Source organism: Haliotis rubra, unplaced genomic scaffold (genome assembly GCF_003918875.1).
Source record: "Haliotis rubra isolate DU_JTF1 unplaced genomic scaffold, ASM391887v1 Scf417, whole genome shotgun sequence".
NCBI lineage: Eukaryota > Metazoa > Mollusca > Gastropoda > Lepetellida > Haliotidae > Haliotis > Haliotis rubra.
The window spans coordinates 688,427-698,956 of record NW_025767099.1 but is presented as its reverse complement, the minus strand read 5'-3'; the positions used below and the strand labels follow the sequence as shown (position 1 = coordinate 698,956).

The 10,530-nt window shown below is 41.8% G+C and overlaps 1 long non-coding RNA gene across 1 annotated transcript; it reads left to right on the top strand.

Annotated features, from left to right (window-relative positions):
- The first annotated feature begins 1,759 nt into the window (after positions 1 to 1,759).
- Positions 1,760 to 10,197, top strand: LOC124288416. The gene is made up of 3 exons (XR_006901446.1): positions 1,760 to 1,788; positions 8,845 to 8,851; positions 9,954 to 10,197. It is a non-coding gene; the product is annotated as an uncharacterized LOC124288416 (long non-coding RNA).
- Positions 10,198 to 10,530: the final 333 nt, after the last annotated feature.

Genomic DNA, 10,530 nt, shown 5'->3' with positions numbered 1-10,530 from the left:
GGAATTTGCAATTGAAGGTTTAATGAAATGGAAACCAACATAAAACCAGAAAATGTGGTTTCATGTTGTTTTCCTGTGCACTATTTTGAACTGAGTAACTTAAAATTTGCAAGTATTTGGCATGAAATTGACCATCCTGGCATCCAGTTGGTATCCATTCATTGAAACTGGGTAACCTAGTGTCCTAATAGAATTCATAATGGATACTGTAAACTTATAGTTCCAGTAATGGAAACCAACAAGAAATTATGGTCATGTGTATACTGTTGGTTTCCATTCCTGAAACTTAGTTTCGAAGATTAACTACTTTTATATCATATTACATTATCAGTAATTGCGTAGAATAAAAATGAGGTCTTAAAATTCAAAATGAATATGCCTGGGCAAGGAACAGCAGATTTACATTTGAAAGAGTACGTAATTTGTAAGATTGCTTAGATGAACAAGAAGAAAGGTTACCCCAAATAGTTATTGACGCATTGGTCAACTTTATATTTACCTGTTTTGTCGAACCAAGATGTCGAGTGTGTGGAAAGAACTGATATCATGGGACACCAAATCACTATTCTGTTATAATTTTGATATATATGACACATGAAGTGTTTCACTTGTGTACGACAATAACTGTGAAGTCTGACAAACTTTGATGAACAATCCTCAGTTATCAAATTTTATCATTTATTACAATTTTCATTGTTATTAAATACCAATTATCTATCGTCATTTCATATCATGGGGAATTTTGAAAATCTAAATAGATGGATGATATTCTACGATGAGTAACAATTGTCACTGTAGTAATGAAAAAGCATAAACGTCAAAAAGTTAAATTTGAGGGAAAACTCGGTTTAATTATTTTTGCTTTAGAATGTGAAAGAGTACAAGCATTTAGGAAGTTTAGTATAATGTAATTCAAACAATTGTCAATCCGGTACATACATTACGGATTTCTCAATAACTAGAATATCAGGGAATTGTACTATGAATTGAGGTTGTGAGTAATGTTTACCATTAAAAGCATTCCAAGTTAGTATAAGCTTTGACAGTGAGTTCAAGTACTTGACAAACAATCAGTGTCATGTCATTTGTATGTCGGGGTCTGTGTGTCGGCTTCCTTGGGGTTGTCTCGTCTTAACGGGCACCTATTATCAAAATTGAATTGTAGAAGTAATAAGTCGGTAATCCGTGGGCACGCGCGGACTCGTCACATTTTATAAAAGCAATGTTTTTATGTACTGAAGTGGTCATTTTCGTCTTTTATGTCTTGAAATCACAACCAAATTGGGTCAGATAATGTTTTCATACCTGCCAATCAAAAAGGGATTAGGTATTTGTTATTACCCACAATGCCCCTACACACAATTGCCGCCATTTTGTCACTTGAACTCATGAGAAGTTGTTTTGAAAGTGGGCCAAAGTGTCTCCCGTTTTTAACACAACAAGGAACCCAGCACAATGAATTATTCCTTCGCTTGTCCATGTTATCTGAATCAAGGAAAATGGCAATGCGAGTTACCCTAGAAGCTTTGGAGCTCGGGTACGTGAAAACCTGAAAACCGGAGCAGTCGCCGATCGCAGAGGGAGAAAGGGAACATTCCACGACGATGTCAGGTACGGGATACGGTGATTTCGTAGACTGAACCAGTTCGTCGACGCGGTGAATTCGTAACCCAGACTGATTCGTAGACGGTGTATTCGTAGACGTGTATAAATAATTGAATAATAGTATATTAAGTTTGATTTTTACTTAGAATGTGTATAACGAAATTGTTATGCTTTGTTTTCAGTGTCTAGACTTGTTTTACATGTATTTGTATATGTAGGGTTTGGGTTGTATTTTTTATTTTCAGTGATACGAAAATATTGTTACTGTGTGACTGTGTGTGTAATAAAGATGAAGCGTCGTAAAATGTAAAAAGACAGACAGTATTGTTATGGAAGAGTGATAATGTAAGAAGGTAAGAAGGTAACAACAGCACGTATCACAGTAGCACAGTATCACAGTCACTCAGTGACCATTGGCCCATTTAGTTTGGAAATCGTCCCATAATCTAAAAAATTATCCGACTTGGCACGCTGGCCAGCATGCTGACCGTCTGTGACAAGTCGAATCTGCAGGGGAAGTAGGTCAGCCTCTCGGAAGAGGAGGGGAAGCAGCCTGTAAAAAGGTAGGCGACGTCGCCCGGACAGCTGGTTTAAGCGCTTGTGCCAGCTTTCCAGGTGATTGTTCGTCCGGATGGCCTTCCCAAACACGCTCCAATTAGTAATGGTCCACACAGAGCTTCGGATCCATGTTGACTCATAATATTCACAGAGGGCGATCAGATTCGGTGTCACTGCTTGCTGTTTCACCTTCATAAATACTGGCTCGATATGGGCTGAGTCTAGGAACTGCAAGCCCATAAGCTTTTTGATGAATCTAAAAAACAAATTATAAAAATGTGAGGCATAATACTAATGAAATGAAGATAATTTTTTAAACAAGATCATCTGAAAGATTGTAATAAGAAGCAAAAGAATATTCACCTGTGTGTTCCCACGTCCTCTTCGTAAGCCGTAGCCAGACTGAAGTTCTGCACCTTCCTATAAATCGCCTGATTCATATGGAAGGTGCAGCCCTTGATCTGGACGGCCAGAAACTCTTTGAAACCCTCTCCAGGTCGCCGCCTCAAAGTCCGTGACCATTTTTTCAACAGCTGCGTTGTCCATTAGGTCGTTCACCACGTTGAAGACCTGTTAAACAGATAATTACGTCATTAATTGATGACTTGTTTCATCTACGATCCGGAGACGAGGAAAGCATGGATGGACAGCAGCTGGTGAAAAGGGGGTGACACACAACGGAATGTAGAATCGATGTACCAAGTCTTGGCCGTCTTTAAAGTCTTTAATTGTTGCTCGCTTGCCAATACGAGATGACGCTGTCCTCCGCCTGTCTTCATATCCGCTCTTAGGAAGTCACTCGGTAGGAAGCGGGAGCAAATCTAAAGAAGAAAAACATTTGTGAAAATGTTAAATTGGTGGAGAGAGAGGCAGGGTCGGGGACAGAGGAAGAGTCGGAGACGGCGGGGGTAGTGAACATCTCTTACAGATGAAGTCCATCTGCAGGTGCCCTTTCGTCATCTGTCGGTAGGTTGCGATGTCTATCCCTGTGTCGCAAAGGCGATGCTGCCACTGATCGCAGCTGTCGCACTGGATGGCATGTTGTCTCGGACGCACTTCTTTCACACAACGCATAGAGCCATGGTTGATGCAGAATGATTTCTTCGATGATGATGATTTGGAGTTTAACGTCGGCTTTTAGCTGTAGCCAATGTCGCCGACGGGGTAGGTGGTGGGTAAGATAATAATAAATAGGTTTGAATAAGGAGTAAACCACCGTACCCAAAAAAAATATAAATAATGGGGCATTAACCTAGGTGTGATTTTGAAATGAAAAACGTTAAAAACATGAGAAAAATAAATAAATAAAAAGCCGGTATTAGGAATGGAAAGGGGGAGAGAAAGGAAAAACAGTACAATTAAATTTATAGGGATAAGAGGTAGAGTAATAGCTGAATAGTAGTAGTGAAAATGTTGGACCTATGGTGTTTGGTAGGGGTAGTGGGGGAGGGAGATGATAAGGGGGAGTATAGCATAGTGGGGCATGAATATGAATGCAGGTGAGCTGCATAATTAATATAAGGGGATTTAATAAAAGAAAGAAAAAAATGGATTAAGTTGGTAGGGGTGGGGAATGGGGTGAGGGAGCGAAGAAGGCTGTGGGTAAGGGCCGTGGCTATAAGTGAAGGTTGGAGGTAAGCTGGCTTGGGTGAATGGCATTGACCTTGCGTAAGAGAGGTTGGGCTGGTTTGTTTACATTTTAGTGGACTGTGATTGGCTAGGGATGGGCGCGGACCTCTCACAGCGGGTTTAGGGCACTATTGATGAATGAAATTTACTCCCGGGTCTAAATGTGTAGGCATGTGCTGGTGATAATATGGGTAAATTGAATTCCCTTTGACGCCTGATCTGAATATATAGGCTAGAAGTGAGTGGTAATGAGAGGGTTTGTTTGGGAGGTTCTAAATTTTTGAAGTAAGTTGGAGTTTCAAGAAGGTGGCTATGGCTTGGAATATATTGGGCGGGTTGTGGGGGTTGAGAAGGAGATGAATGTTGTTGTGGTATTTGGTGGGAATGTTGTTGTGTAATTGCTTAATGTTTGTTTGTTGCAGCTGGCAGTGTGTGAATATGTGGTTTATGTCTTCATGGGTGTTGCAGTGAGTGCATAATCCGTCCGCGTGTCTGTTTTGTTTGTACAGTGTGTAGTTTAAGTTAGTGATGCCTGTGATTAATCTGGTAATTGCCCTGTCGATGATTTTGATGTTAGAATATGTGGGAATTTTTCTTATTGGGGATTTGATAATGGATGTGACCCAGGTTGATTTGTTTGTGTTGATGTTGTGTTGAAAGTTGGTATTTGATATGTTTGTTTTAATGAGTTTTTTAATTTCTGATTTGGATGTGTGGAAGTTGAGGTTTGGTGATGTGTGGGATGTGGCGAGTTTGGCTGCTGTGTCGGCGGTGACATTTCCTGTGATGTTTGAGTGACTGGGTATCCATGTGAATGTGATGTTTTTGTTTGAGCGTGTGAGTGAGTCTGTTTGAATAATTATATTGTGAATTAGGTCTGGGCGCGATTTAGAATGCATGTTGTGGACTTGTTTGATAGAGTTGAGTGAATCGGATAGAATAAGGAAGTTTGTTTGGGGAAGGGAGGGTATTAGGTGTAATGCAGTGAGAATGGCAGTGAGTTCGGCAGTGTTTATTGTGGTATAGTTGGTATAGTGAAAATTTGTTGTGATGGGAGGGGTTTGTTGAACGTGTATGCCTAGGCCTGTGGGTTTGTTAGTGCTGACTGATGCATCTGTATATATATGGGTGTGTTTGGGGTAGTTGGTATTTAAGTAGTTGTTTGTGATATTAGTTATGGTGGTTTGGGGGGAGTTTTTAGGTAGTTGTTTGAGGGTTGTGTGGAGGGACATATCTGTGAGGGCTGGGGGTTTGTCGTGAATGTAGCTTGTAATGGGAGGTGTGTGTTGTATGGCGTTTAGTTGTTGTGCATGTAACAGACTGTGTAGGTGGGTAAGGCATGATGCTTTGAGTGGGTTTAATTTAAAAAATTTAAGTGTAGATTTTTTAATGTTTTTATATTTGTTTGAGACTAATTTGAATATGGGGTTGTGTTGGGCCCCAGCCCAGTAGGTGAGTGTGGTTTGGTTAATTCTTTGTGTGATTGAAGAGGTGCCTGTGAGAAGAAGTAGTGTGTTCAGAGAGGTACCGCTCCTCGCGCCTAGGGCTAGTTTAAGGGCTTTATATTGAATAGAATTAAGTTTTTGAAGGTTGTGAGAGGGGAGGTTATGGAGAACCGGTGCGGCGTAGTCCAATCTCGATAATATGAGAGTTTTGTATATATTTATAAGGGTATGTTTGTCGGCACCCCAGTTTGTGCCGCTGATGGCTCGCATTAAGTTAAGATCTTTTTGACATGAATTGACCAAGTTATTAACGTGGGGTGTCCATGTCATGTGGTGGTCAAAAGTTACTCCTAGAAATTTTGCTTCTTTTTTGAATTCAATTTCTTGGTTGTTTAAGAGTAGTTTGGGGGTATAATTTTGCATATGCTGAGTTTTGAATAATATGCCCACGTTTTTTTCACGTTAATGAGGAACCCCCATTTTTGGGCCCAGATTTGAATTGAGTTTAACATTTTTTGAATTTTGAGTGATGCTTGTTTAACTGAGGTTGAGGAAGTCCAGAATGAAATGTCGTCCGCAAATTTGGCTGTAGTGATTTCAGGCCATTTATTAGGAAAAATGTCATTAATCATAAAATTGAATAAAGTTGGGGATAATATGCTCCCCTGGGGGGTTCCATTTTCTAGAGGGTATAGATCCGAGGTGGTGTTGTGAGATTTGATTGTTATTTGTCGCTCGTTTAGAAAAGAGTGAATGAAATTTAGTATTCGACCGTGAATGGCATGATTTTGAAGTTTTTGTAAAAGGCCGTTATGCCAAACCATGTCGAATGCCTTGCTGAAGTCGATAAAAATGGCCATAGTGTATTGTTTCTGTGCTTGTGCTACTTTGACATCTTGTTCTAGATGTAAAATGTGGTCTAAAGTTTGTCGATTTGGAGTAAAGCCACTCTGGTCCTCCTTAAGTAAGTTGTTAGTTAAAATAAGGTGTTTGAGCCTGTTGTTTATAATTGTTTCAAGGGTTTTACAGAGGTGGGAGGTGAGTGAGATGGGGCGGTATGAGTCAGGCTCGTTATTGGGTTTCCCTGGTTTGAGGATTGGTACCACTCTGGCTGTTTTCCAGTTGTTTGGGATAGTTCCTGCGGTCCAGATATTGTTGAAGAGTGTAAGTGTGATGTTAAGCATGTTTGGAGGTAATTTGTTTAATATTGTGTATGTGATGGTATCTGGACCTGGGGCTGAGGCTGTTTGTTTGTTTTTGAGTGCAGATTTAAGTTCGTGAATGTTGATTATTTTATTTATGGGTTTGTCTGTGTGGGGAGGTTGTGGGGTGTAGGGTGGTGGTTTTTAATAGTGTTTTGGAAGGTGGGTGGGTAGTTGGTGGAGCTGCTTGTGGCCGAGAAGTGGGCAGCAAATGCATTTGCTTTGTCTTTATTTGTGGTTTGGTCCGGGAAGTTAGGTGAAATGGTTTTTTTAGAAATGCCCTTTATGGCTTTGAATTTATTCCACATGTTTCGAGGATTCCGATGAGATTGCCTGAGGGTTGAACAAAAATTTCTCCAGTGGGTGATTTTTGCTGCCTTGATAATTTGTTTAGTTTTGTTTCGTAGTTGTTTAGCTAAATGTAATTTTGATCGGTCCCTTTTTGATTGGTTAAGGGCCTTTTTTCTAGCCTTTCTGGCATTAGTAATTTCTTGGCTCCACCACGGGACTGTTTTTAGTGCGGGGTTGGGCCGAAAAGTAGGAATGCATTTGTCTGAGATATTAAGAATAATGTTTGTAAGATTACTGTTAAATGTGTTTATGTCGGGGCTGTAGATGGTTGAGGTATTTACTTGTTTGCATAATGTTGAGAATTTTTTCCAGTCTGCTTTGTTAATATTGTATCTGGCTTCTGTGGGTGTGGGTGGGGAGAGGTGGTTGCACGTGTGGGAATGTGTGAGGTAATGGTGATTTTGATGGGGCAGTGGTCGCTGCCCCAGGTGTCGGTGTGTACCCCAGATACAAGCTTGAGTTAGGTTGGGGGTGGTGAATGTGAGGTCTATGGCTGTGGGGGTTTGAAGGTGGGAGAGGGGTAACGTGTGGGTTGATTATCGTTGAGGCAAGTTAGGGAGTGTTGGTCTAGCCAGTCGGTGAGGCGGGTACCGTTAATGTCAGTGTGGGGTCTTGTGCCCCACAGTGGGTGATGTGCGTTAAAGTCTCCGAGTAAAATGGTGCTGGGAGCTATGAATTTAGACAGTATTTCCAAATCTTGGGGGGGGATTTTGATAGCGGGGCTTCTGTAGACGTTAATAATTGTGATTTCTTTGTTATTTAGTTTGGTGTTGATAGCCAGGACTTCTAAGTTGGTTACAGGAATTTGCAAGATGGTATAGTTTAACTTTTCTGAGATATAGATGCCCACCCCCCCGCCCGGGGGGCCAGGGTAATTATGTGGCCGAGGTCTATCTTTCCGAATGTAATTGTAGCCTGGTATTTTGAAGGCGAATTTTGGTGATAGTCTAGTTTCTTGCAGAGTTATAATGTCGGGGGCAATTTTGTTATGGGCGATGAGTGCCTTGAGCTCATGCCCATGCGCTCGGAGAGACTGTTGCAATTCCACTGTATAAGTGCCATGGTTACTGTAATTTGAAATAAGAGTGTACTAAATGCCATGGCGTGGGGCATGAATTTGGAAGAAAAGTAGATTTGGTGCTTTAGTGGTTTAGTGATTGGTGTTTAAAAGGGTTTTTGATGGCTATGAGAAGACTGGCTGAACTTTTGCGGTATAGTTTGGATTTGTGTGCTAGTGTATGTAGTTTTGCTGTGGGTTTGTCCATGAGTGTGGCCATGATGATAAAATTCCACTAACTTGTTTAGGTTATGGTTGAGTTTTGTGGCGTGAGTGTTAGTGTGGGATTATGGGCTGGTGATGTGTTTTATTAAGCGGGGGTTGTGTTTTGTTTGTGGGAAGTGGGATTGGTGGCTTGTGTTGGGAGGGTTTGGGGTGTGGGGAGGGTTGGTGGGTTTGGATGGGGGGTGCAGTTTTGGGGCGTGTTTGTTTGGGTGGGGCAGTTGGGATGGGTGTGGGAGGAGGGTTGTTTGGGCGGAGGGGTTTAGGGCGGGATTGGGGTGGGTATGGTTTGGGTGGGTTGGTGGAGCGAGTAGGTTTGGTGGTTGGTTGGGGGCGGTGTTTGCTGGGTTTAGGTGAGGGTGGGGGTGAGTAGAGAGTGATGAGTTGGGGTAGAGGAAGTGTAGGGCGAGGATGAGGAAGCTGAAAGGAAGGAGTGGTATGCGAGTTGGGGGCGAGCTGGTTTGGGCAGGTCGGTGTTTTTAATATGTTTGTTTAGCCTGAGAATGTGTTTTTGTTTGATAGGGCATGTGTTTTGTGTAGCGGTGTGTCCGGGTGTGTTGCAGTGAATGCAGTATTTCTGTTGTCGACATTCGTCTATTGTGTGAGTGTCCGACCCGCATTTGGGGCATAGCATGGGGAGTTTACAGTGGTCGGATATGTGTGTGTAGGAAAAGCAGTATTTACATTGTTTGGGTTTTTTTCGTGTTGGGTGTACTTTGTAGGTGAGGGCGCCGAATGTGATGTGTGTTGGGAGAGTAGTGGTGTCGAACGTGAGAAAAGTTGTTTGTGTGTTAGGGTTGAAGGTGGTGGATTGTCTGTTGTTGATTGTTCTGAAGTTTGTGATTTAAGGTTGGTTGGGGATGGTGTTGGCTATGTCGATGTCGTGTTTGATGTCAGATTCGGTTTCCCTTGTGTCGATGTAAATTACTCCTTGTATGGATGTCTGCCAGCGGGGGTACTGCCAATTTATCTGTTTCCCGTCGATGAGGGTGTGGTTAAGTGTGTGTTTTAATGATTGCTGGTCAGTGAAAGTAATTTTAAAGCCTCGTCCGCAATTGTTAATGTATTTGTATTTTATTTTTTGTGTTGTTGGAGGCAGAGGGCAAATTTATTAATGGAGTAAGTGTGGTTGAGCGGCGTGTGAGTGTTGGTGGCGAATGCTAAGAGTATGAGCTTGGGTTCTTGGGCTTGGGGTGGGGTGGCTTGGTCGCATGTTTTTTTGTTGGATTGTGTGTTTTCAGTGGGAGAGATGTGTGGGCGTTTGGTGGATTTGGTTTTGGAGCTTGGGGGTTGTGATGCTGGGGGTGGGTGGTTGGGTGGTTGTTGGGTTTGTAGAAGGGAATCAATATCTATACCGAAGTTAATGGGGATGGGGTTCATTTGGGTTGGGGAGGTAAGGTGGAAAATCTTTGGTGGGGTAGAGAAAAGAGAGGCCGAGGGGTTGGGAGGCCATGGTGTGATGAGGGCGGGGGAGGGAGAGAGGGCTGGGGTGAAATATACAATACACAAATGATAAAATAAACAAATTTAAGAAAGAAAGCATATATACAAATGAAATGAAGGAAAGTTTGAAAGTTTTTTTGTTTGTTTTTTAAAGTTTTGCAGTCAATGGTAAGACAGTTCAACACTTGCGTGTCTCCCAGGCCCCGGGGGGCCACGGTGCGGCGACCGGCAGGGTATGTTGGTTTGCTTTGTAATCAATCAATCGGCTGGTGTTGGAAGAGAGGAGGAGGATATTCAGGCGAAGCCAGCTTTGTGATGTGAATTGGGGTCGATCGGTGTGTGCGAGGCGTCAGATACGTCCAGCTCCAAGCGCTAATCGAATCGGAATGAATGGTGAATGAATGATTTCTTCTTACCTTCTTGAGGTTTATATACCATAAGTGTGTGTACAGGTAAACTTTGTCGGCGGATTAGACAAAATTAGTCTACTCATCATAATTTGCCGACTGTTTTCATTGTTGTGGGAGGATTAACAGGTTTCACTGAGTTGTTGTGAATGTTAATTAGGAAGTGGTGAGTTTGATTTTGATTGCGAAATACTCTGTGTTGGAGATGTAAGTGTTTTCTTAATACGTGTTTTCTGCTACTTCTCTGCTGGTCTGCGCAGTTAAACGTTGAATGACGATACTTACCTAATACATATCTTTTAATTTTACACAACTGAATTTAATATATTAGCGGCCTATGATTTGTCGGAATTTGTCGGACATGGACCACTGTGAAGCATATTTTGTTATTTTATTATTTAAGGATATTTTCACCGCCGATCATACTTACCTGATATATTGTATTTATTTCACAAAATGCAAACACTTTTCGTCGATTTTCTTCATCATTGAGGATGAACTTTTCCCATTTTAATAACGTCTACGAATCCACCGGATTTCCACGTCTACGAACCAGTCTGGGTTACGAATTCACCTTCACTGTAAATTTCTTGAATTAAGCAATAGCTCAT